At 41.0% G+C, this 26,910-nt stretch overlaps 2 long non-coding RNA genes across 2 annotated transcripts in view; both read left to right on the forward strand.

Moving 5' to 3' along the window:
* The first annotated feature begins 226 nt into the window (after nt 1-226).
* Nucleotides 227-484, forward strand: LOC309528357. The gene is made up of 2 exons (XR_014217704.1): nt 227-284; nt 334-484. It is a non-coding gene; the product is annotated as an uncharacterized lncRNA (long non-coding RNA).
* Nucleotides 485-1,501: 1,017 nt separating this feature from the next.
* LOC309528300 overlaps nt 1,502-26,910 on the forward strand; it is a 31,617-nt gene continuing 6,208 nt past the window's right edge. The window contains exon 1 of the long non-coding RNA XR_014217629.1: nt 1,502-1,613. This is a non-coding gene — a long non-coding RNA (uncharacterized lncRNA). The remainder of the gene's footprint in view (nt 1,614-26,910) is intronic.

Raw genomic sequence — 26,910 nt, forward strand, 5'->3', positions numbered from 1 at the left:
AGTTCAGGGAGCACGCTAGGTGGGAAAGTAGGAGGCCATCTTTGCACTAGAAGATTGTCCCTTCACGACTTCTCTATGGTGCCCAGTTGGGCCCTGTGGCATTTGCCCGTTTGTTTAGAAAATGTTTGAACATGGGGGAGAGATAGGGTTAAAAATATAGACCAATAGGAAAGCCAGAGGCGGAGCCTACCTGTGTATAAAAGGGCTTAGCCCGAGGTTTGAGTTAGTTGTTGAGAGTTGTTGGTGGGTAGTTGGTTGGTTTTAGTGGGTTGGTTGGTTGGTTGGTTGGGAAAGGCAGTTGGAGAAGCAGTTGGCAGGCAGTTGGAAATAGAGAAGCAGTTAGGGTAGTGGGTTCTTGAGTGAGGGGAGGTAGAAGAGATAGAGAAAAATAAGACTAAGAAAGTAAAGAGTAACAACGTTTGGAATGCCGTAAAAGTTTGTTTGTGTCTGAAATAAAATACACTCTTCTTTATTTACTTGAGAACCTGACTGAGACTGAAGTGATTTTACCAGGGAGGACCTGGTTGGTGGCAGCGGATTAGTGGTGTAAGGGTCAATAGTCCGTGAGACGACCGGGGGCTCCGTTCAAACGCCACAGGCCCCTTCTCCAATTTTGCACCCCTAGAACTTGTACATTCCAGATTTCTAAGATCAGCCCTTCGAGTCCCAAAATGTGCCCCTAGTGCCACCCTGAGACTAGAAACAGGTTTCATAAAAGTGGAGGCTACAGTGTGGGTGACCATACTCAACTACTGGCTCAGATTATCTTTATTTTCCCTTGGCCTTGGCCTTACCCCACTAACTATGAATGGTGGTTTTCAATCCATGTGGAAACAGGCTGTGGCAACTAAAATCTCAACCCTGGGCTTCTCTCTAGGTTTTTTACTCAGCATGGGATACGATCAGGCCAAAGCTCTCATAAAACAACGTGTCACAGACCCCGAGCGCCCAGTTGCTTGAGAGCCTACTGCAGCCATTGGGATTTTTTTGTGGTGGCAGGGAATTAATTCATGCTAATATTTAGCAGTGCTGCTGCAGACAGGTGGCTGTGCGCCTGCTGAGTGGTATGTAGAGAAGTCAGCAGATAAGATTGGACATTCATTTGCAGTAGTGGCCTTTCAAGTATTTGCTGTCAAGTGCCAAACCCCAATGATTCTGTAATAACGTGTGTGTGTGTTGCCAGATGTGCATCTAAAAAGCCATCCCTCAATCTTGTTAGCTCCCTTCTTTCATTAGTGAAAAAGGTTAAAAAGGTTTTAAAAAGGTTAAATCAGCAGGCAGGGATTCCAACAGAAATGGGACTAAAAATTGCCAATTATTTGCCTCCCATGTCTAGAAAAGAAATCAATCCAGCAAATGCAATTGGCATTGGCTGTTGCTTTCAGTATTCAAACAATACATAATGAACCCCACCCTCAATTTGAATTGTGTTTCCTTTTAAATGAAACAAATGGTGTAGAATAAGTTAATAATCACATACTTAATTATGTAAAATTCCACCACGACTCACGTTTTTGTCAGAGGCCAAACTGCAGAAGAACAGAAACAAAATCAAGGCATGCGACAAACATGAGTCAGAAAGGAAATCAATGCCTTTGTACATCCCTCAATAGGTAAGCAGCAGGTCTGTCTGGAGAATATGTCAGTGAGAAGCAAGCAGGGCAAATAGGAGGAAGGAAGTGTAGGTGGGGAACAAGTTATTCTCTTGCTTGCTTGCTTATAAGCAGGCAGGCAGGCGTGAAGAGGAAGAAAATAGAAGCATATGGGAAACAAATGGCTTGAAAAATGCTGGCATCAGGCAGTCTGTGTAGCTGCTGATCTGAAAGTCAAATGTTTAAGAGAGAATATGTAGCAGAATGTAAGGTTATGTAGGTATGAAGGGCCAGTAAGAATGTTTACTCTGAGGGCTCCTTTGCACATTTCAGGAAGTGCAGGAAAGCTAACCCCACCTTGTTTCACTCAAATAGGAAAGAAGCTGATTAGTTCTAGTAAAGCACTTAGGAGCGAATCCCGCTACAAGGGAAGGAATGCCCCTGGAAAGACCAGAATTATGCTCATGGAATGATTTGAGGGATGGGGCAGGGGGAATACTTGACAGGAGCAAATAAATGCTTCATGTGTGCCACAGCTGTCACAACACCTCCCAGCAATGCTAATAAGACCTCGGTTCCTGAAATCTCAAAGCGTCATTAGATGAGTGAATCAAGTTGTGATTAAGTATACATGGGTGGAATGCAATGCCATGCTAAGGCAATTTTCTGCAGGTAGAACCATCTCCCCATTCCCTGCATGCTGTTCCAGGGGTTCTCCTGACCATCCTGAGCAGATTTGGGGCACATGGGGTGCATTCACATGCACACATTTGCACACACACACACACACACATGTGTAGATATTTGTGGAACAATTTTCAGAAGCTAATAGAAGCTAATGCACTTCTTTGACACTGGCCTCTGCTTCCTTGGGGGGGAAAAGACTTCTAGCAAGAGCTGGGTTGCACCTCATAGTGGTTAACACATTTGAATAGGGTGGAAAGGGTGAAATGGCTGCTGAGCAACACCAATGACTTTGTTACTTATAAAATAGCACTCTATGCGCTGGCAGCTAAGAAGATCAGAAGGAAGGAACTAGACAAAATAGTGGTCAACTGCAAAGGGGATTTGGATATTTAATTTGGCACATCTTACCTGAGAATCTTCTGCTATTCTATTCTATTTAATGCAACAAATAATTCTAGTAGCCGTGACCATGATTTTATTGTATGTCTGTGCCCGATGATTTTTAAGGTTATTGTTGTTCCTTTTTCTTTTTCTCCTTCTGAATGATGCCATGGCCTATGGCTAGTGCAATAAAAAGTTTAATTGGAAACCTCATAGTGGTTGGCAAGAATATGTTTCCTATAAGTCTCACGAACCTGATCAGGGTAACTTTAAACTAAATCCTGGTACTGGGGATAATAGCTTTGTCGATGCACAGGAAACTGAAGTGGTGCTACAGAAACCTGCTAAAGGGCAGGAGACTACAAGAAGGAAGCTGCTGGAGGGAATGGCTCATAGTTTCAGTTGTACTAAGACACAGTGTATGGGAAACAAGACAAATCTGAGCTCTTAATACTGAGTGGCAAATATGATCTAATAGGCATTACTGAAACCTGGTGGGATGAGACGCATGACTGGAATGTAGAAATCGAAGGGTATAGCCTATTCAAAAAGAACAGACCAGTCAGGAACCGGGAAGTAGCAGGATTATATGTAGGACTCAAACCAATGGCTTCAAGTTACAAGAAAGGAGATTCTGACTAAACACCAGGAAAACTTTCTGGCCATAAGGGCTGTTCAACTGTAGAATGAATTCCGTTGGAAGGTGGTGGACTCTCCTTCCTTGGAGGTTTTTAAGCAGAAGTTGGATGGTCATCTGTCATGGATGCTTTAGCTGAGATTCCTCCATTGCTGGGGGTTGGACTAAGATGATCCTTAGGGTCTATTACGTACTGAGTTGAATAGGATCCAAAATGCAGCAGTCTGATTGGTCCTAGAACAATAGGATTCAGAATGCAGCAGTCTGATTGGTCCTAAAACAATGCTGCAGTATGATTGGTCCGCAGGAGCCACCCAATCCAGCTCCAGGTGGAAGTGAATCCACAACCTGATTGGCCTACAGGAGAATCCCGGAATTAGCCAATCACGTGCAGCCCGTTGTGTAAATAATGTATATAAAGCAGATATTGTGGGGGAACTTCCATTCCTCCTCACCACTATGAGCTGAAATCCACTCTCGACTCCAAGTATATTTCAGGGTCCCTTCTAAATCTACAATTACATGATTCTTAGTTCTTTGTGGGGCAGTTCAAAGCACAAATGAACATCTTGTTCTACAAACCTGAACAAATACATGTCCAGGTTGTCAGTCTGGGTTTGGTATTCTTAATCCAAAGAGAAACATCTGCTAAAGAGCAACCTAATTCTTTCTGAGATAGCCAACTTGTGGCTGAGATGTGTGGGCTCACAACTGAATGATCCTCAGGGGCCCCCAAAATGTGAAATTGATGAGGAGCGTGTGAGCACCCCTCTGCAGTTTGAAGTGGTCTTGCCCAGATACAAGTTTTCCACCTAAGCGGCTAAGTGAGAACTAGAACAGAGTATTGAACTTTAGAGGCAAAGCAGTTTGGTATTTTAATAGAAAATTAGAAAGGAAAATGATTGTTCTATTATACTGCAACCCCCCAAGGCACAATTGAGGAGCAGAGTGTTAAACCTTGAATGAAATTAAGCTGGCAATAAGAAAGGGCAGGGTGTTAATAATAGAAGTTTTATCACAGCTTACAATACAATAGCCGCATGTTAATTTTCAAATGTCATTTTACAGATCACAATTGCCTTATTCGGGGCTTTCTGTCCCAGCTGATTTTTTATTTTATTTTTAAAGATAGAATAAGATTTTAAGAACGTACAAGTTGCTTTGCTGGATCAGAGGAAGGAGCCCATCAAAACCAGCACTCTTTCAACAATCTTGGGCTGTGTGATAACTGACTGGCACGCTCTGTACCGCCTGCCATCTTCCTCTTCCTCAGTCCTAATGCTGCCCCTTCTAGGGCACAGCAGGCACTAGGTTGGGAACAAAACTAGAATTTGTTGGTTCCACCAGCAATTTGTTCTGGGTCCACCTAGCGTTGAGCTCACTGCTTTTTGCCCTACCAGTCACACTGGGTAAAACCACAAACGCTTGCCCATTTGCCCTTTTTATGTAAAAAATATAACCTCCCCTCCAAACACTCACACAAATACAACCTGTATTTTCAAACAAGACAATTCCACAGTGTAATTTGAGTATTTTGTTGCAGTTCTACATAGAGCCATAAGCAGAGTGTTCCCGCTGACTTCTGTAGGAACTACATGTTGAAAAACTGTGCTGGTGTTTGTTGTGCCTGAAATCTGAGTAATTTGGCAACACAGCCAGTTTCTAAAGGGTCAATGTCGGCAGGAAAAGGTTGGTCACCCCCCTTTCTGTATGAGCAGAGCAGAATTCTGCCCTTCGTAAGTAATCTAAAGGGAGGGGAGAACAGACCATCTGGCCATCATTAGTATGATTTGAAAGGAATGAACAAATGTAACAATTAGTGCAGCAAAAGCTCCTAATTAAATAGGGGAGCCTCTCCAGAAAAAGCTGGGCTTTCAATTTTGTACATGAATGAGACACCATGTTAATTAAAATTTAGGGGTTATTAACGCACAGCTCTCTTTGTGTGATGTAGTACCTCCAAAATTTGAAGGCTGGAAAAATGATCCATAGTGTGGCTGCTTAGAAACCTGTTATATACTAAGCTTGGATCCTAGAACAATAGGCAAGTAGGATCCTAGAATGCAACAACTGATTGGCTTGCAGGAGAAGACCAATCAGGCTCCAGGAGGAAGCTAATCAGCCTATTAGGCTGGTAGGATCGTAGAATGCAACAACTGATTGGCCTGCAGGAAAAGACCAATCAGGCTCCAGGAGGGAAGCAGAATCAGACGGGAGTCATTGTGTAAATACTGTATATAAAAGCCTGAGGTTTGCAGGGCAATTAAATCACTGTTTTACAAGCTGCAATAAAGAGCATGAAATCACTACAGGACTCCAAGTATATTTCAAAACCTCTTATTAATTTTAGCCTAGGAATGGGTATTGACACCTTGAAAAGCAGTGTCTTGATCCGGGGGGGGGGGGGACACCCTAATGCACATTCCCAGGCAGTTAAGCACAACAACACAACAGTCCCACAGTTTGCAGACTGGGAACATGACATCTGAACTGGACCTTTGAGGTAAGTTAGGGATGTGCTTTCAGCTAGAGGGCTGCAGTCAGCTGGTAAATTTAGGTTGGTAAATTCCAAAGCATGCAATCTTCCATTGCACCTGTTACTACACAAGTAGCAAACCGGGGGGGGGGGGGGCGGAATCTCTCCCTCATGCGTCAACGTCTCTTTTCTCTCCCTCTCCCTGACACATGCACAGTTTGAGGGGAGCGTTTACTGGCAGACACACAGTAAAATTTAAGATCTATAAGCTGGGTTCTAGACAGCTACCTTGGGTGCTTTTGTGGTATTCCCATAGCGATTTAAAAAGAAGAAAAAAGGTGGAGTTAAAATGATATGCAGTGAAAGGCTTGCAAGGGTGAGGTGGGATGTGGGGAGATGCTATTCGCTTCTCATTTAAAGGCAGGAGAAGCAGATATCTTCATCTGCTCCAGCTGCAACAAAACATGTCTCTCCCTTATTGGTCTCCACAAGCCACAGCAGGTGTAGCCTTCCAACAGTTTTACTTCACCCCCATAGAGCACTCTTCCATTGTCTTCCAAGACAAACAGGTGCCAGCCAACCAGTTAATACAACAGAAGGCTCTGGATATTGTCATTTTATTCACAAGTAAAGTTGTGTCACCAGGAAGCACCTCAAATCAGCCAAACTAAAACATAATACTCACAATATTCTGCATTTTCAGTGTAAATTATCAAATAAATTGAAAGAGATTAACTTGGAGTTTAAAAATTAGTTTACTGATTAAATAATCAGTAAACTAATTTTTAAATTAATCTTTGCAAGTCAAACTGAAATGATTTTCTTACAGATTTCTTACAGTTAATTTTCTCTTCACATCATTATGCTTTGCATGTACTCTCAGGATTTTAATTTTATAAAACTAGCCAGTTCCTGGCCTGCTGAATTCAATGTTTTGAAGAACAATTTGTATGACAGTCTATTTTTTAGAAAAGTGGCAGATTTGAAACATGTTTGTTCAAATGTAGTCAGTTCTGCTGAGCTCCAACTAGATCTATTTTAAATTCTATTGTTCTGTTGTGCACAATCCTTTCCCTCACCCATTTCCCCCCTCCACTAAAGTTAATGTAAACGATCATATAATTTGGCCTTAAAGGTAAAGGTAAAGGTAAAGGGACCCCTGACCATTAGGTCCAGTCGTGACCGACTCTGGGGTTGCGGCGCTCATCTCGCTTTATTGGCCAAGGGAGCCGGCATACAGCTTCTGGGTCATGTGGCCAGCATGACTAAGCCACTTCTGGTGAACCAGAGCAGCACACAGAAGTGCTGTTTACCTTCCCACCGGAGCGATACCTATTTATCTACTTACACTTTGACGTGCTTTCGAATTGCTAGGTTGGCAGGAGCAGGGACCGAGCAACGGGAGCTCACCCGCCGACCTTCAGATCAGCAAGTCCTAGGCTCTGTGGTTTAGACCACAGCGCCACCCTTGTCCCTAATTTGACCTTAAAGTAGTTCACTTTTCATCAACCCCAGCATCAGCAGAGTGCTCGCAGATTTAGACCAGGGATGGATGTGTGTGTGTACCTGTGACTCTTCAGATGCTAGGCTTCAATGTCCACCATCCCTGGAAATGGTGGCCAGAGCTGATGGGAGTTGAGTCTAAAAATATCTGAGGGGGAGCAAAGTCTCCCCATCCTTGCCACAGCCCTTGCCATATCCAAAGAGCAGCTATCATCACGTGAATTTGGATTCAAAAGAGGGAGGTATCTGCAATATCATAGTGGATGTTGTGGAACTGGGAAGCACCTGATGTAATGTCAGTGCTTTTTTTCGGGGGGGGGGGCTGAAGGGGTATGCGTACACCTAAACATTTTGGGAATCTAAGTTTGGCCTCATTGAGGGGCAGTATTTCAATATGAGTAGGAAAATGAGAGTACCCCAAAACATTTATTTTAGGGGGGGGGAAAGCACTGTGTAACGTTATGATTGGTGCTACGATGGGCTGTCATGATCAGAGTTTCCTGGATGCCACATTACGACTGGTGAAGATGCTGTGCTTCCTACACTGCGTGGGACCTTAAGTTTATTGCTCTAAGTTTGGGTTCAGTGGGGCCCACTGGCTTCTCGGTTTGTGCCAGATCAAGCTGTGCAGTGCAGAAAGAGCAGAGACATCCATCTAATTCCATTTCAAGACAAATTTCAATAGGGCCTTTAATGTGCACAAGAGAAATAACGAGAAGGTTTCCTATTATATTGCTTACAAAGAGTGATTAGGGTGTAATCAAAGAGGGCAAAAGGTGCTTGAATGTGAACCGTATTAATGAGAGACAACTGCAGAACAGAGGGGATGGAAACACAAACTTAAAAAACAATTGCAGAGCACACGCGATGGAAACATTAACCTTCTGTTTCCTAGAGAAAGTCTTTATAAGCCTAAAGTCTCCAGTGAGGCCATCAGTTAATGTGGATGGCAGTTTCTGCAATATTCATTAATGCCATCAATGTTGTACTGTATGTGCTTCATGGGTGTGATCAAGGATATTTTATTTATTAAAGAGATGTATGTCACACCTTTCCAAAACATTTTCTCTTTTTTTTGTCATGGAGTATTGTCATGGAGGCAGTGAGAGATTTTACTTTCTTGGGCTCCATGATCACTGCAGATGGTGATAGCAGTCACGAAATTAAAAGACGCCTGCTCCTTGTGAGAAAGGCGATGGCAAACCTAGACAGCATCTTAAAAAGCAGAGACATCACCTTGCCAACAAAGGTCCGTATAGTTAAAGCCATGGTTTTCCCAGTAGTAATGTATGGAAGTGAGAGCTGGACCATAAAGAAGGCTGATCGCCGAAGAATCGATGCTTTTGAATTATGGTGCTGGAGGAGACTCTTGAGAGTCCCATGGACTGCAAGAAGATCAAACCTCTCTATTCTTAAGGAAATCGGTCCTGAGTGCTCACTGGAAGGACAGATCCTAAAGCTGAGGCTCCAATACTTTGGCCACCTCATGAGAAGAGAAGACTCCCTGGAAAAGACCCTGATGTTGGGAAAGATGGAGGGCAAAAGGAGAAGAGGCCGACAGAGGCCGAGATGGTTGGATAGTGTTCTCGAAGCTACCAGCATGAGTTTGACCAAACTGCGGGAGGCGGTGGAAGACAGAAGTGCCTGGCATGCTCTGGTCCATGGGGTCACGAAGAGTCGGACACGACTAAACAACAACATTGCACTGCTCTGTTTATAAGCATCACCACGGACAGATTTTTCTCTACATTATTGGTTCCTTGCAGAAATTCTTTTGAATGTGCAGTAAATCTGTGCTCAACTGTTCCAGCACAAAACACATCCCGGGAGAGCAGGCAAGGACCAGAATATCCAAGCAAGGACCAAAATATTGCAAAACCAACCACTCCCCTGTTCTGTTTTTCTGTGGGTCTACTCTCAGGGAGAAAGTAAGGCAGGGCCTTTTGTTATAGTAAGGCACTCGTTTCACTGACTGGGTAAACCCTGACATCCAGATTGAAATTCCATAAGCAGTTGAGCTCTAACTTTGGCATTAAAAACCTTAAGGGCATTATGAAGCGCATTATGGCCGGCATAGACAGCTTGCTGGCGTTTACCACCGCTGCGCGGTGCGAAGACCACCAGAGCCTGTGATGGAAAGTGATCCCCAAATAGTTGAATCTGAATACCTGCTGGATGTGTTTCCCACCAAAAACCCAACTATAGCTCTTACGAGAATTCCCAAAAACCATTATTTTGCTTTTATCGAAGTTCATGCTCATTTTCATTCTAGACAGATAGTCAATACAGGCATTTAGCAAATGCTTTAAGCCCATTCTTGTCTGTGAGAGCAGAATCATATCATCTGCATATAGGAGAATGGGAATTTTTGATGCATTGAGTTTTGGGCTGTGAGCATCCACCAGTTTTCATAATGGGGCAAGGTCATTTAAGAAGAGATTAAAAAGAGAGGGAGCAAGAACACAGTCCTGTTTCACACCTCTATTTATAACAACAGGGTCTGACACCTCGTCCCCTGGGGTTATTCTTATATGACAGGTATTATTTGAGTAAAGCTTTTTAATCAGGTAAAGTAACCTAGGATCTAGGCCCAATGACTCCAGTTTTGACCATAACAGTCCCCTATCGACTGAATCAAAAGCAGCCATAAGATCTAAAAAGGCTACATATAGGCCTTCTTTATAGTACCGCGTGTACTTGGCAGCTGAATGGGATAACACCATACAGTTACATAAAGTGGATTTCCCTGGCCTAAACCCTGCCTGCTCTGGGCCTATGATGTTGTTCACGTCAAGCCACGTGGTTAATGTGGATAATAGATGTTTTGCATACAATTTCCCGATATTTGACAATAGTCTTATTAGTCAATAGGTGGACGGTAACTTTTTGTCCCCCCTTTTAAAGATTGTGATAATTATGGATTTCTACCATGAATTAGGCATAATTCCAGTTCTATCCACCACAGTGAATATTCCGCTAGAATCGGAGCTCAAGCTTGGCTTTAATTAGTTCAGATGGGATGGCATCAGGGCCTGCGGCTTTGCCTAATTTCATCTGAGAAATTAAATTTTTGACTTCAGTAATGGAGACAGGGGGCCACTCAACCAGGGTCAAAAAAGGGGCAAGATCTTAACTGTCTGATGGAATATAATCGTATTCCATAGAATACAATCATAGAAGAAGCCTTAAAATGCTCTACCCATAGCATAGATGCAATCAATGTCAGTCGATGATTTTGGGTCTGGGGGGGGGGTCTGCAATAACCTCCCAAAATTTCTTATGATCATTGGTAAGGATGGCTGAAAGCAGCTGATCCCAGCAAGCTTGGTTGTATCTTATCTGGCTAAGCTGGATAGACTCCCTAAGGTGCCTGGTTCTAATGAAATATGTATCAGGCAATCGGGAGCTGCCTGCCTCTCTAGACTCTCTGTAGATTCTCCTAACCTCTACTTTAATGCCTTTGATTTCATTATCAGTCCACTCGCCAAACCCTGGTTTCTTTTTTCTATTTTTTTTAATACATTTTTATTAATTTTAACATACAAATTATAAAACGTACCACACAAATTATTACAAATACACTTTTTTTGGACTTCCATCAGCACCTCCGATGATGTTCCGTCTTAACCTCTTTTCATGCATTACTTAATTTTATATTGTCTTTACCTCTCTTAACTTATCATCTCCCCTTTTCCATTTTTACAATATTTCCAACAATACTCCCCACAGAACTTCTTGCAAACCTACAAATGTCTGATCATCACAAATACTTTTCATATAGTTCGTAAATTTACTCCAGTCTTCAGTAAATTTCTGGTCCCGCAGGTTTCGAATCCTTCCTGTTAATTTGTCTGATTTTGCATAGTCCATCAACTTCATCCTCCATTCTTCAATCATTGGCAATTCTTCTTGCTTCCATTTCTGGGCTAATAGTATTCTAGCTGCTGTTACTGCATATAAAAAAAGCTTACATTCTTTTCTATATATATATATATATCACTTCCCACCATTCCCAATAGAAATGCTTCTGGTTTCTTTGTAAATGTATATTGTAACATTTTTTTTCAACTCGTTATATATCATTTCCCAAAAAACATTTCACTTTTTACATTCCCACCACATATGATAAAATGTTCCTTCTTTTTCTTTACATTTCCAACATTTATTGCTAGTTTTATACATTTTTGCTAGCTTAACAGGAGTGATATACCATCTATACATCATTTTCAGCCAAACCCTAGTTTCTTAGTGGCCTGTGCGAATGTGAATGGGGCAATTCGGTTATTAGAATGTCCATAAGCTCCTCAAACCAGGTAACTCTAGCTACTGGGGAAAGTTCACCACTCCCTACTGAGATCAAGTGAATCACATGATGAGAATACACCAAGGTTTGGAAAGACGATAGTGTATGCTTAATTCAGATCCTTGTGTACTGAGGACGGGGTACCTGGGAGGGGTAGGGTGGATTGATTATATATTCTGGCACTCTCAGTGGAAAGACAAATTTACGTGGAAGGGGGAGATGGTTACTAAGCATAGGATCAACTATGTGGAACTCAACCACGTGGGGCAGCAATTTAGTGGGGACCAGAATATAGTCTACCACACTATTTCCTTGTGGGGATAGGAAGGTAAAGTTCCCAGAGCCTTCCCAGTCTGGCAGCCCATTAAGCCACACCAAATCCCTGGTGGTAGTCAGTTTGGAGAGCCATAAGCCCACCAGGTTGATTTCTAAGTCCCGTGATCCTCGTTCCCATAAGCAGAAGTCAGGAAGAGCAGTAGAGTCCAAGATCTCCCAAGCTTTTGCATATACTTCCCGCCCTTGGCCTTAGGCAGTCATTAAAATCCCCTGTCAAGACAATGGGTAAATCGGTGAAAATAGTGTTCAGATTCTCAAGCACATGTGCAAGGAGATCCCATTGATGGTTCTTGGCTGTGACAGTAGAGGTGGGAGAAATATACACATTGACCAGTAACATGACCTGGCTCTCCATCTCTATCTTCGTTGCTAAAAGTTTGCAATTTGCAATAGCAGAGACAATGTGTTCGCATTTTATATGGGGAGCCACCAGGGTTAGCAAGCCACCCAAGGGCCTGCCGTTCTTGTGGAGTTTGACTGCCAGAACCACATAAGCGTTATAGCCGGCAAAGTCAATGTGCTGTGTCGACCAAGTTTCTTGTAAACAAACTACAGTGGTACCTCGGGTTACATACGCTTCAGGTTACAGACTCCGCTAACCCAGAAATAGTACCTCCGATTAAGAACTTTGCTTCAGGATGAGAACAGAAATCGGGCTCCGGTGGCGCAGCAGCAGCAGGAGGCCCCATTAGCTAAAGTGGTGCTTCAGGTTAAGAATGGTTTCAGGTTAAGAACGGACCTCCAGAACAAATTACGTACTTAACCTGAGGTACCACTTTATATCGTGCTCTCTTCTTATCATATTCCAGTTAATCAAAATCCTACCATTATCAATTTATAGGAATTGAGGGGGGAGCCCCCCCCCCGATCAATTATAGTGATATATACTCTGAGCGAACCATCAGTTTCATGGAGTTTATGTCAGTAATGAAAAAAACAGTCCGTGACGGAGGGTGTCTTCCAGTGCTTTTCTGGCGTGGCCCCTCCTAGACCCCAGGCTATATATCCTTTGTTCACATCCCAGGTCACACCTGATAGGCTGGTTCAAACTTCCCTTCTGGAGCCGGAATGGCCAATCAGATTACTACATTCTAAAATCCTACCTGCCTATTATTCTAGGATTAAAGCGCCAAGCATAACAAATAGTTTGTTATTATGACTATTAGGAAAGATTGTGCTTGCAGTGTGTCATGTGATTATGTGGGGTGGGACTTACCTAGGCCCCCACCATATTTTATTCAAGTTGGCACCCCTGGTGGCCCTTTCTGTCGGATTCTTAAGCCTTATCAGAGGGAAAACTGGCCACTCTCCAGGCACTCGACTTAAGATCCTTGTTGACCTCCCCGTCTGCGTCTCCCGGCAGGATACAGGCTAGGTCACTATCGGCGATCCTCCTCAAGCGTGAGAAGAACACACCACTCTCCCCTCCTCCCTGCCTCCCCAGGGAGGGGAAAGAGTCAGACAGAAATGTATTTACATCGCTTTATTTCTGTCTTTGCAGCAGTACAGAGAAATGCGTCTGCACAGTTCAGTCTCCAACAGCAGAGAGATGAACTCCACCCTTGTACTTCCAGTACAGGTCAGATGAGCTAACATCCGGTGCTCAGTACAGTGAATAGACTGTCCCTTTGTTCCCATGGTACAGTCCCAAACATCAACATCCTGTTTTGCTTTCCAGCCACCTGCAGCTCGCTCTTGCATTGCTGCTTTTCCGTAACACTTTCTTCCTAGTAAGCGTGATTATGATTGCAACCTCAGTAGCCTTTGTAGTGGTTTTCTGCGGGGGTGTAAGTTTTCTAAGGCTGCAGGTCCTGTTTCACACGGCGGGGCTTTCTTCCAAGTAGACAAACAATGGAATTTGGTCACATGGTTGCCCACCTGCATTTCATTACAGGGTTAACAGTGAAAGTGATGTAAGCGGTCAGCTATAAGAATGGACTAATGACAAGTAAAGGATGGCAACTGTACATTAAATAAGAAATGATGCAAGGGAAAAATCTGCCAAAAAAGTTGAAAAACATCTTCATGTATGCGACAACGGCCGCGAGAGTTCTGGTAGCACAAGGATGGAAGACTGAAGAAACCCAACTAAAGAATCATGGCAAGAAAAATTGATGGACTATGCAGAACTGGCAAAACTGACATACAAGCTACGGGACAAGGATAACTGTGACTTTAAAGATGAATGGGAACCCTTTACAAAGTATTTGAAGACACAACAAAGCGAACTGGACTCCTTGGCTGGTTTTGAATAAACATTCACAAACCTTTTATTGATAATAATCAGCTAAATAGTTTGAGGATTTATACAACTGTGCAGCATGCAGAAAACAACATTTTTAGAGAAATCAAAGACTGGAACTAAGGGAAGTCGGGGGGTGGGGCTGGGTGGGTTCTGTGGGGGGAAGGGAGGGGAGGGAGAAAAAATGGGGGGAATAAGGATGATGTTTTTGGATAATATGTTTTGTTAATTTTGAATAAAAAGTTATTTTTAAAAAAAGAAAATGATGCAGCTACAGGAGGAAATGATTGACATATGTTTGCAACAGCAGCGGGAAACCTGATTTTAAGAAATTGTAATAAAGCAATTTGGTTTGATTTGTAATAATTTGGAAAATCAAAAATAATTTGAAAAAGAGAGAAATTGAAAGTGGTGTTTGATAGGTGAGCGAGCTTGTAGGCGGAGTCAAAAGATCTTTATAAGTAGGGCAGTTTCCTTACTAAGATGGCTTAAGAGATAGGTATGCAGTGGGGAATTGCTTGCATTGAACGTGTGAGAGATAAAACAGATTATTTTAGGGGCTTTTCTTTTTACTAATGATTTAAAAAGCTACAGGAAAGTGAGAACATCATAGGGAGAAAGTGTGGCGTTGTCCTTAGGGTGGGGAGATAGGAGTCCATCCTCATCTGCTTTACTGGATTTATGAGCTCCAGTATATTACTGGGACTCGTCCGGATTCTTTTCTTGCCTCTGGGTGGCATTTTAGGTTCAGGAGGCTAAGTTAAAATCTCAATCGTTAGAGTGTTGAATTCAGCAACCTTCCGTGCTTTCACTTGATAAACAGGGTGCTGACAGAACAGATAAGCTCCAAGTTTGTTAATTATTGCTTATCTCACAGCTCAACATTCTTCTGCTCTCCAGCTTCCAGTTAAAAGAACAATTGGTAGTTAATAAAATACTTCGTTTAAAACAAGTTAAAATCAATTAAAACTCGATTAAAATCTGTGGAGCTCTGGAGCTGACTGCCTGGCCTGACGCCATCTTAACCGGAACTGATCAGGCGGTTTAGCAGAGCAAGAAACAAACTTAAGAAAGCCAATGAACGCATATGAAACTTTGCAAAGAGTTCTAACTTGCATCTTCTCCGCTTTTAGTGACTTCGGAATACTCAAGTTAATTCTAGTTAAACAAATTCACTAGGGTGTTATGTCATGCTACTCATAGAGCAGTATTGATTGATTGATTGATTGATTGATTGATTGATTTTATATACCGCCCTATGCCTGGAGGTCTCAGGGCGGTTCACAGACAAACAGCCCAATAACACCCCCCAGTAAATTAGTCACAGGTGATGAATGTTACCTGAAGCCAAGCAACTGAGAGAAACACCATTTGTCTTTCTATGAGTGATAACAATAAATCAGTTATACTGAAGCCAAGCCACAAAGTCAACAGGTCTATGTCAAGGTGACTTTACCAATTTCATGGGTAAAAACTTATAAGCGAGCATATGCTTTACACAGATGGACCTAGATTCCATCAATGGCATCTCCATTTTAAAAAAGTGTAAGTAGTAAGGCAGAGAAGAGTCTCTCACAGTAACAGACAACTGTAGCTCAGATGGCTCAAAAGTCTATAAATGTTTGTATAACAAGACAGACAACATACTTTAGTATATGGACATACCTGCTTGTGGTGAAAAATAGGTGGGGGTTCTTTTTATTGTGAACATTGTCTCATTTTTTCCATACTAGTTCAAGGGCTGTGGTGGGCTTCTTGCCAGTTTCATAGCTATTTGGCCATGTGTTTTCGCTCTTTTAGAAAACCTTCAAGTCTCAAGACTTTATTTTATTGTCAGCACTTTGCTTCCATCTCATTAAAAGCCATTAACTGTCTTCCCAGCTCAACGACAAAACAGCTGAGGGGGTAGGAATTGCCGCACCTGAAAGCAGTCAAAGAGCGTTCACATTTATTGCCTTGTCCTCTATTTTTTTGCTCAGCAAATTAGATGTGAACTCCCTATTGGCCAGATTAGTTTATAATAATAAATCTTTTAGGGCTCTGAACCAGGCCTGCAAGACTTTAGCTTTTTCCTTTAAAGGCTGACTTCCTGCTCACTGAAAACCCCTACTTGCTAGCTTGTTAAAACTTAGCCAGGTGCCTGTCCTTGTTAATCTAGGTCTTAGTTATGTGACAACACCCTAAATGGTTCACATACTAAAGAAAGAAACTGTACTTTGGACGCCCACAAAAATAAATATGAATTAGGCAGGAACCAAAGTATTTCTTCACGAAAAGTCGATTGGGGCAAATGATGAACTGTAGCTTGCTGGGGGAGTATGTTTCTCTATCTCTTCCTGGGAAATAATATGCACGAAAAGCTAAATATAAGCAGCTTTAGGCTGTGTTTGCAAAAACAAAATAATATATTTCTTCCTTGCTTAGTTTGCCCTCTTTGTCTAAAATTTAAGGTAGTTTATTTACACAGGGAGTACAGTTGTGAGCACTTGGGAACTGGATGGTGTTCTTCATGAAAATGTGTAGAACATTTGGGACAACTTCTAGATAGAACTAAAGGTGACTTTTGTTTAGCTACTTTCCATTCTTCTTGCAGTTCACTCCACAAGAGGGGGTCCTAGTGTGTTTCTGGTGAATAGTCAGCTTACAAAAGAGCAACATGAATTACTCATTAAGAAAACTGGAGGGGAAATTGTAAGGAATTAGGGATGAAATAACTTTTAAATATTAAATTGTAAATAGGATGGAATAGCAAACCAGATATTTCCCATGCAATGAGGTTGCCTCAGAAAACAGTGGAAGGAAAGATACTGGCTGTGCTATGTGTATAGGATCAAATATTTTTACTAGATCTAAAGGGAGAATGTGAAATGCTGTAAATATAATTTGGTATCCTGCCCTTAAATAAGTTGCATGAATTTGTTTGGAATTTCTCCAAGGATTTTGCTTTCAGAATAGTGAGGAAATTTGGGTTTGCTTTCCACCTGCAAAAAAGCTTTGTAGGAAGGCATATGATTTGCAAATGGTCTTTGATGGCTTTTTAAAAAAACTAACTTTACTAGTTATTGCATTTTAATGTAGTGCTTAGACAGGTTTTGTTTTTGAAATATTTGTTTCTCACCTTTTAAATTGAAATAGAACCATTGAACTAGGCAGATAGCAATTCTGGTTTGGGAAGGTTACAATAATACTGGAAATAAAGCAGAAAAAGAAAACCCAAGAATCCAAAATGATCAAGGGTTTGGAGCACATTTCCTACAAAGAAAGCCTAAGATATTTGGTCCTCTTTCATAAGACAGTATGATAGGCATCTATCAAATTGTGAATGGACATAGAGTTCTCCTCTTCCTCCCCTGAGAACATCAGGTCACCCAACGAAATTCAGTAGCAGATCCCAGGTGAAAGAATTTATTAAGGCAATAAGGAATTTGCTGGCACAAGATATAGCCTCTCACTGGGATGCTTTTAAAAGAAGATTGGACTGATTCATGGAGGATCAAGGTAGCTGCAACAGCAAAACGGAATCAGCCATGTTCAGGGGCAAAATACCTCTGAACCGCTATTGTTGGGGAGTAAAGAAATGGAAAACCATTGCCTTCATCTGTGGCTTAGAAACATCTGACTGACTACTATTAGATACGAGATAAAAGAACAAGTCTCCACCATGGTGGAGCCTCACTGCTGGTGAATAATCTATTCACCATCCTACACATGCCATCGCAACACGAAATTAACTTCCAAGTTCAATGCAGGCATACTTTTTTTAATCTAGCAGCGAGATAGACAAGTCCTTCATCTGAGTCAAGGACAAAATGAGAGACGTATGAAAAGACTCTTTTATATATTTTAAGGAATTCTTCTGATTCCATTGTGAAATTGCAATGAAGTTGAGAATATGCTTTAAAAATAAAAGGGAAATTACAGAGCTCATTAGGGAGACTTTTTTTTTTTTGGCCTATTTAATGCAGAATGAAAAATATCTATGTAGAGTTGATTCATTTCCCTGATCCTCAAAAGGAGCTATGATGATGTAGCACAGAGGACTTCCCCTTCCCCTCCTTTTGAGGCTGAGCCTCTCCCAAATCTTTGCCTACAGTGATGATGATTCTTCCATGGATGGCTCCAAGATGGGCTGTGGAACCAGAGCTTTAAAACTCACTGGGGACAAGATTCCAAAGCTCAAAGTTTTCCTAGGTAGAGAGCAAGTCAGTGATGGCTTGAGGGTTCTCATCAGCCCCTGAAGATGGTATATTTGTGTCTGCCCTCTCAATGTGCAAATGAGGAGAGCAATTGACTGCAGGATCTGGAGAAATGGAAACTTGCTCCGCCTGTATTTCCTCACTTTGGGCTCCCAGCCTTCTCTCTTCTGGCTGTTGTGTAGAATAAAGTAATGCAAATGACTACAGTAATGGGTCCTATGGAGCTGCCCCAGACATACCTATTGTGAACACAAACGGAGAGTGAAGTCACCACACAATTCTCAGCAGTTGGGGGGCGCGTGATTCCTCTTAGTCAATGTCAGGCTGCAATGTGTTGATAAGAGGCGTCACATGTCTCTTTTTGGACCAGTCCCGACAGGTGGAGCATGAAATTAACTCCTTTGTGGTCTGTTAGCATCATCCCATTTTGACATGGACAAATAAAGTATTTTCCTATTGATTCAGTGGGGATTACGTGCTCATAGAGGGACACATCCTGTCTTTAGCAATTAAGAAGGTTATCAGTTATGTGTATTTGCTTATGTGAAGGCTTTGCAGTAATGATATCTGTTGAACTGTTTGTTCAGTGAATTACTTTGTGCGTATTACAGTAATTGGTTTAATTAAGGTAAATTGATGCAGAATTAGATATGCTATCAGTGTGAAAGGAAAGTAGCTATCAAGTCACTTCTGTCAAAAATAACACCTTGTTTATATCCTGCCATTTTATGCAAGTATACAATACGCCTTGCATGAAATAAAGATAATACAAAAATGAAGCACTGCCAAAAAAATGCATACGAAAGCATATTACATAAGTAACTAGGACGTTTTTCAAGGATTTTGAATTCTTATTTGCTCATTTTAAGTAGTTTTATACCCTTTAATTTATATTTGAGGCACTTTACAAAAGAGAATAAGGCTCCTAAAAGGCCACCAAAATAGTCAGCTAGATTAAAATTGTATCTCAGAAATTGGGGGAATAAAAAAGGGTCTTCACCTAGCTCCAGAAAGAGGTTCAAGATGTCCCACTGAATCCGAGGAGAGGCATGGCAGGGACTGTACTACCCTAAGCGCCTCCTTTCTTTGCAAAGTTCCCAGTTGGTTGTTTGTTTGTTTGTTTTCCCATTTGGGCTGCAAGCCCCCCTTTAATCCAAAGTGACTTTCTTCTGAGGAGAAACACACGGGGGCTGTGCTACTCAAAGTAGCTTCTCAATGTCCCCAGCGTCCCCAAAAGGGATGCAGCCTCGTGGCCAGAGGGGAAGGCAAGGGCTACCTCTGTAACATCACAAGGAGAAGCTGAGAGGAAGGGGGGAGCCTTAGGTGGCTGTGTCACATTTGAGAAAAAGAAATAATGTCGCCAGCCCAGTTGCCCACTCCTCACCACCCGCCCCGGGCAATGTGCACCCACTATCCCAGTCCTCCGCTATTGTGAGGTGTCTTACCAGAGAAGGAGGAAAAGAGGGGAAATGAAAAACACAAACAGAAAAGACAAACAATTCGAACAAATTCTTGTCATATCATTATTTTTCTAAACATTGTTAAGTGGGCTTCCCCAAGTCCCACCCATATGATTTTCATTTTACTTCACCTTTAGCAGTTTACATATATCATAATTTCTAACCATTTTTATCACATAAAGTTTATTACTTTAACCACATAAAGTTTATTACTTTAACCACAACAAACTTCACCTTTTATCACTTACAAATAATACCATTTTAAAATACACTACCTTCTACTTCTAACCCTACAGCCTATATCCACTTCCAAAGCTATTCTAAGGTTTAAATATTAACATATTTTTTCAAATATTCCTTAAACTTCTTCCAGTCTTCTTCCACCGTCTCTTCTCTCTGGTCTCGGAGTCTCCCGGTCAGTTCAGCAAGTTCCATATAGTCCATCATCTTCATCTGCCATTCTTCGATGTTGGTAAATCTTGTTTCTTCCAATTCTTCGCTAACAATATTCTCGCAGCTGTTGTGGCATACAGAAAAAAACTAACATCCTTTTTGGGGATTTCACCCCCCCCCCACTATACCAAGTAAAAAGGCTTCTGGTTTTTTTTTAATAAATGTGTTTTTCAACACTTTTTTCAATTCATTATAAATCCTTTTCCAGAAGTCTTTTACCTTGGGGCCATCTTAGTTCTTTGTTCTATTTTGTTGTTCTCTCTCGGAGAAGAAACATACCATAATGGCTCTGTTCTTTCGATCCTGTAAATAAATCACTAGACCCAGATGCTACGTATCCTCAGTCTCAGCTTCTGCTAAGCTCTGCTGCTTGCTGGAATGCCTGGAGGAGTGAATGCTGTGCTATGCATTCTGTTTTGGTGTTTTTAAATAAAATTTTTATTGGGTTTTCAAACCTTACACAAACACAGACAATACACAACACAACATACAATACAAACACAAAGACAAACACATATGGTTTCAAATCCCTAATTTCTTAACCACTTTCCTTGACTTCCCCACACCTCCCCCTCCTGCATCCCAACTCCAATAGTTTACTCAGCAAGTTCTTATCTCCCACCTTTACCTTATTAATATTTTACTTAATTCTTCTTAGTTAACCAAATTTAACTTATAAACCTCAATTAAACCAAAATACATTTACATACTTTTCTAAGGACGACCGCATTCCCCTTCCACAAATTTCCCAATTTTTATATTATTTACAAAACAAAATAACAGAAAACAACATATAATTTTACACCCTTTGGATTCCAAAACTCTCGCCCCCCCCTTTCCCAGTTTCGATCCTCAAAAATTATCCATCAATCTGTCAACTCTCAGCCCGGATCCCTCACGTCCGAGGCCCTTAAAGCTCTTTCAGTTTCTCTCTGCCGGTTTTGTTGGTAGTCTTTTATAGTAAACATCGAATCTCGGAGAAGCACTGTCCCAATGGGGTCTACATTTCTTCCAACCAGACCTCCATATTCAAAAGTGGAGCCCGAATCATGCTTCTTGTTCCTTTTAAGTCCAAATGTCCCAAAAGCTGCAACTTTCTTTTTTTTTTCAAATTCTTTTTATTTTTATTCCATACAGACCAAACACACACAGAAAATCAACGAAAAAACACACACATATACAAAAAAAAAAACAAAAACAAGAGGTCTCAATAACAGCAAAAAAACACACAAAATTCTTATTTTCATAGTTTTTTTCATAACATATTTCTTTCTTTTGGGACTTCCTTCAGCCTGGCCGCAAATCATACGAAGTAAATATGTAAAATCACACGTTTCATCCCTTATATTGTCATTATGTCCAATTTTTGTTCTCTATTTTCCTTATACAATAACCTTAGTCTGTCACAGTACATCTCTGAAGCCCCTTAACGTTATTTGTCCATCACTGATGTTTTCCAGATAGTTTACATATTTTCCCCAGTCCCTGAAGAACACTTGATCTTTTATGTATCTGATCTTTCCCGTTAACTTGTCTAACTCTGCATATTCTGTTAATTTACATCTCCACTCCTCTACTGTTGGAGTTTCTTCCTGTTTCCATCTTTGAGCTATTAAGGTCCTTGCTGCCGTAGCCGCATAGTATACCATTTTGCAATCCTCCTTTCTTATCTCTCGTTGTAATATCCCTAATAGGAAAGTCTCTGATTTTTTTGTAAACGTGTACTTCAAAATCTTTTTCAGTTCTGTATATACCTTTTCCCAGAACTGTTTTACTTTTCCACACTCCCACCACATATGGTAGAAGGTGCCTTCTGCGTCTTTACATCTCCAACACTTGTTATTCACTTTGTACATTTTTGAAAGTTTTACAGGTGTCAAATGCCACCTGTAAAACATCTTCATAACGTTTTCTTTTAACGCCGTACACGCTGTGAAATTCAATCCATCTCTCCATAATCTTTCCCAATCCTCATATTGTATACTGTGGCCTACGTCTTTTTCCCAACGAATCATCACTGATTTCACCTCCTCGTCTCCCAGATTCCAGTCTAGTAGCATCCTATACACTTTAGATATGTTTTTCTCCTTGTTGTTTATTATTTCCGTCTGGAATTTTGAGTCTTTGTCTACATACCCTCTTTCTTTAATGTCTCTACTAAGCATCTGGTTAATCTGTTGGTGACTAAACCAATCGTACACATATTCTCTAATCATCTCGTAGGGTTTAATTCTCCATTTCCCATCCACTTTAGTTACTAGTTGGTTGTATGTTGCCCAATTACTTTCCATGTTGATGGTTTTCCTGTTTATTATTTCGAGTGGTGCCAACCAGTGAGGTGTTTTTGGTTCCAATATATTTTTGTATTTTTCCCACACTTCTATTATCGGTCCTCTGAAAATGTGGTTGCTAAATCCCCTGTGTGCTTTCGTTTTGTTTTTCCACAGGTAGGCATGCCAGCCGAAGTGGTTGTCAAAGCCCTCCAAATCAAGTAGCTCCGTGTTTTCTAATTTGACCCAGTCTTTTAGCCAACTTAAACATGTCGCCTCATAATATAACATAAGGTCTGGCAGCGCAAATCCCCCCCTTTCTTTTATATCTGTGAGTAATTTAAATTTGATTCTGGGTTTTTTGCCCTGCCATATGAACCTCGAAACTACCCTCTGCCATTCTTTTAGAGTCTTACTCCCTTTTATTATAGGTATAGACTGAAACAAAAACATCAGTCTTGGTAAAACGTTCATCTTTATCATGTTTATTCTTCCCCATAATGATAGTTTTAATCGTCCCCATTTCTCTAAGTCTTTCCTTATTTCCCTCCATACTGGTTCATAATTATTTTTATAAAGGTCCATATTTTTAGAAGTTATCCAGATGCCAAGATATTTTACTTTCTTTACCGTCCCTATCTGCCATTGCTGTTGGATTAATTCTATTGTCTTTGGGTCCACATTCTTATATATCATTTTTGTTTTTGTCCTGTTTAATTTAAATCCAGCCACCTTTCCAAATAATTCTATTTCTTTCATTATCTCTCCTATTGATGTTAATGGGTCTTCCGTCATCACCACTAAGTCATCGGCAAAAGCCTTGGTTTTGTATATGTTTTGGCCTAAAGTCACACCTTTTATATTTCCATTTTTCCTTATAGAGTTTAGGAGGGTTTCTAGCACTGTTATGAATAGTAACGGAGAGAGTGGGCATCCTTGCCTTGTACCCTTCCTTATCTTAATCTCTTCCGTTACTGTGCCATTTACAATCAGCTTGGCCTTCTGATCCGTATATATTGCTTTCACCCCGTTATAAAAATCACTGCCTACTCCCATGTGCTCCAGGTTTGTTAACATAAAGTTCCATATCACATTATCGAACGCCTTTTCGGCGTCGATGAACATCATTGCAACATCTTTGTTAAACCTAATAGATAGAAATTCTAACATGTCCACAATGTGTCTTATATTATCTCTCATCTGCCGACCTGGCAGAAATCCTGCCTGGTCCTTATGAATAACATCTACCAGTACATCTTTTAACCTTCTTGCCAGGATACCTGCGTATATTTTGTAGTCTACATTCAACAATGAAATTGGTCTATAGTTTCTGACTTGAGTTAGGTCCGAATCTTGTTTAGGTAGGAATGTGATAAACGCCTCTTTCCAGGTTTCCGGGATTTCCCCTTTCTTTAAAGTTGTATTCATTGTTTTTTCCAGGGGTTCCACCAAGACTGATTTCATTTCCTTATAGTAACCGACCGTAAGCCCGTCGGGACCTGGGGCTTTTCCCCTCTTTAAATTCTTAATTATCTCCTCTATTTCCTTATTTTCAATAGGTCTATTCAGTCTTTGTTTTCCTTCCAATGAAATTTTTTGTCCTCCTTTGTCTTTCAAAAACCTCTCTATCTTTCTTTGTCCTACTTTTTCTTGATCATTATATAAGTTACTATAAAAACTTATAAACTCTCTCCTTATTCCTTTAGGGTCAGTTCTTTCTTCACCCTCTACTATTATTTTATTAACTATCCCTTGTTCTTTCTTTTTTTTAATTTGCCAGGCAAGCCATTTGCCTGGTTTATTAGCATGTTCAAAGTTTCTTTGTTTAAGTCTTTTTATGTTCCATTCCACCTCCCTATTTATTATTGTGGCAAACTGAGTTTGAAGAATTTTTATTCTTTCCTTTGTTTCTGAACAATTGGGTTTCTGTACTAATTTTCGTTCGTTTATCATTATTTGTCTTAAAATTTCCTCTTTGTTTTTTTCTCTGTTTCTATTTTTAATTGCATTTTGTTGAATAAAAAGTCCTCTTATGACCGCCTTGCTGGCATCCCAAACTATATTTTCTCTCGTTCCTTTACCACAATTATCCTTAAAGTATTCCGTCAGTTTTTCCTTTGCCATTTCCACCACCTTTTGATCATCCAGCAAGTAATCTTTTAATCGCCATCTGAAAGATCTTTTCTCATAACTATCCACTTCCATCTCTAGTGGGTTATGATCTGAGATTACTTTTGGCTTTATCTCAATATATTTGATTCTTGGACATAGTTCTTTGGAAATCCAGATCTGATCCAGTCGAGAAAAGGATTGGTTGGGTTCTGAATGAAAGGTAAATTGCTTTTCTAGCGGGTGTCTCAAGCGCCAGATATCTACTAAACCGCAGTTTTCCACCATAGAAAAGAAAGATTTTGGCAACTTCCCTTCTTTATTTGCTCTATCTCTAAGTCTGTCCATCTCAAGTGAGACCACTGCGTTCATATCTCCCATTAATATTATTTTTTGATCGGCATATTCCATTAGTTTTTCTTCTAGTTTCTTAAAGAATTCAGTTTTGCTGCCATTCGGCGCATATATCCCCACTAACAGTATTTTTTCCCCCTGCCAATTGATGTTAACCGCTATCATCCTCCCCTCCTCATCCTTAAACATTGTTTTAGCTTCTATCTTATTACTGATATACAGTACCACACCTCTTTTTTTACCTTTGTCCAGGACTTCGTACTCATTTCCCAACCGTTTATTAATTACCACTTTTCTATGCTTTCTGGCCACATGCGTCTCCTGGAGACAGATAACATCCAGGTTTCTCCTTTTCAAGCATTGTTCAATTTTATTTCTCTTTCTTTTGTCATTCATCCCGTTAACATTCCAATTCCAGATTTTTAACCCCATAGCCCGTGTATTATCCTTTTGTTATTTTTTTTTTTTTGAAATTTTCTTATCTATTGTATATTTTCTAAATCCTCTGTTTCCTCTTCTTCTTCCTCTTCTTCCTCCGACCCCCTCTCCCCCCCTCCCCCTCCTCCAACATTCTTAGCTCTCCTGGTGAGGCTCTCTCCTCTCTTCCTATCTCTAGGGCTTCCGCTTTAAGTTCCTTATATTTCCTAAGGAATTTCCCGGTTTCTTCAGAATTTATCAGCTTGTGTTTTTTTCCTCTATATGTAAATGATATCCCTTCCGGGAATTCCCACCTAAACTCAACTCTATTTTTCCTCCATGTTTGCACCAAAGATTTATAAGCATCTCTCTTTTTAAGCAGTCTTATTGGAACATCTTTAAAAATAATTATATAGTTTCCATCTATATTTAGTCTTTTTTCTCTATTCCTTTGGAGGATCCTGTCCCTCATTACTTTGTTTTCGAATGTGATCAGACAGTCGCCCGGGAATTTCTTTGCTTTTATTGCGTTAACACGCATTCTAAATGCGTTTACTATACTATTGGCCATTTCTTCCACAGGCAGAAAGCTGCAACTTTCACCTTGATCAAATTTGTAATCCATAGGTCTTCCAATCTCCCCGTGGGGAGATTCCTCCAATCTTCGGAGCTCGGAGGGAATCCGCCATTTGCCGATCGCGCTAACCCGGAAGTCTGTGCTATGCATTCTGGACTGGTGCTGGGAGAAAGCCGTCTCCCACCGAGAAGCGCCAACAATTTGTGGGTGGGTGGGTGGGTGAGGCCTTACAAAAAGCGCACCCAGACACATTACAGCAGCTGCAGTGGGCCAATGGCGTCCAAGGCTCTTCCCCTTTACATGCCTGCATTTGGGCCTCTCTCCCGGGGCCTGATGGGAAGAGAAAGGCATCAGGTTGGTGGGGGAGGGAATGCCACTGCTGCTCCAGCAGTTGCTTTCGTGACCCCCCACCCACCCTACAAGGCAGGTCACACAGAGCAGACCTTATGGCCACCCAGGGCCACATTGAGGAATTTGACCCCATAGTGCCAGAGAACTAGGACTCATATACCACCCGGTTCAAGTTCTTCCTTGCAGCCAATATGGTGACCAAACCCACTGAAGCATGCCACATTGTTCAGTGTGTGGGAACCTGCTACGTTCGAGATTGCCCAGGCTCTTTCTCTTCTTTGCAATTTTTTATTTTTATTTTACCATATTACATTCAGTTACATATTTTCCCATTACATTCTGTGTGTATGTGTGTGTATATATATATATATATCCATATCTATATGTATCTAACCCTAACCATTAGTATTAGATCATCTGCAAATGCCCTTAATTTGAAGGATTTATTGCCTAGTATTATCCCTTTTATTCCCTGATCATTCCTTATGTCCTGATTGAGTATTTTCAGAATTAAATAAGGGAGAAAGTGGACATCCCTGTCTAGTTCCTTTCTCTATATTAAAGGG

Source organism: Podarcis vaucheri (assembly GCF_965113315.1).
Source record: "Podarcis vaucheri genome assembly, chromosome: 3".
NCBI lineage: Eukaryota > Metazoa > Chordata > Lepidosauria > Squamata > Lacertidae > Podarcis > Podarcis vaucheri.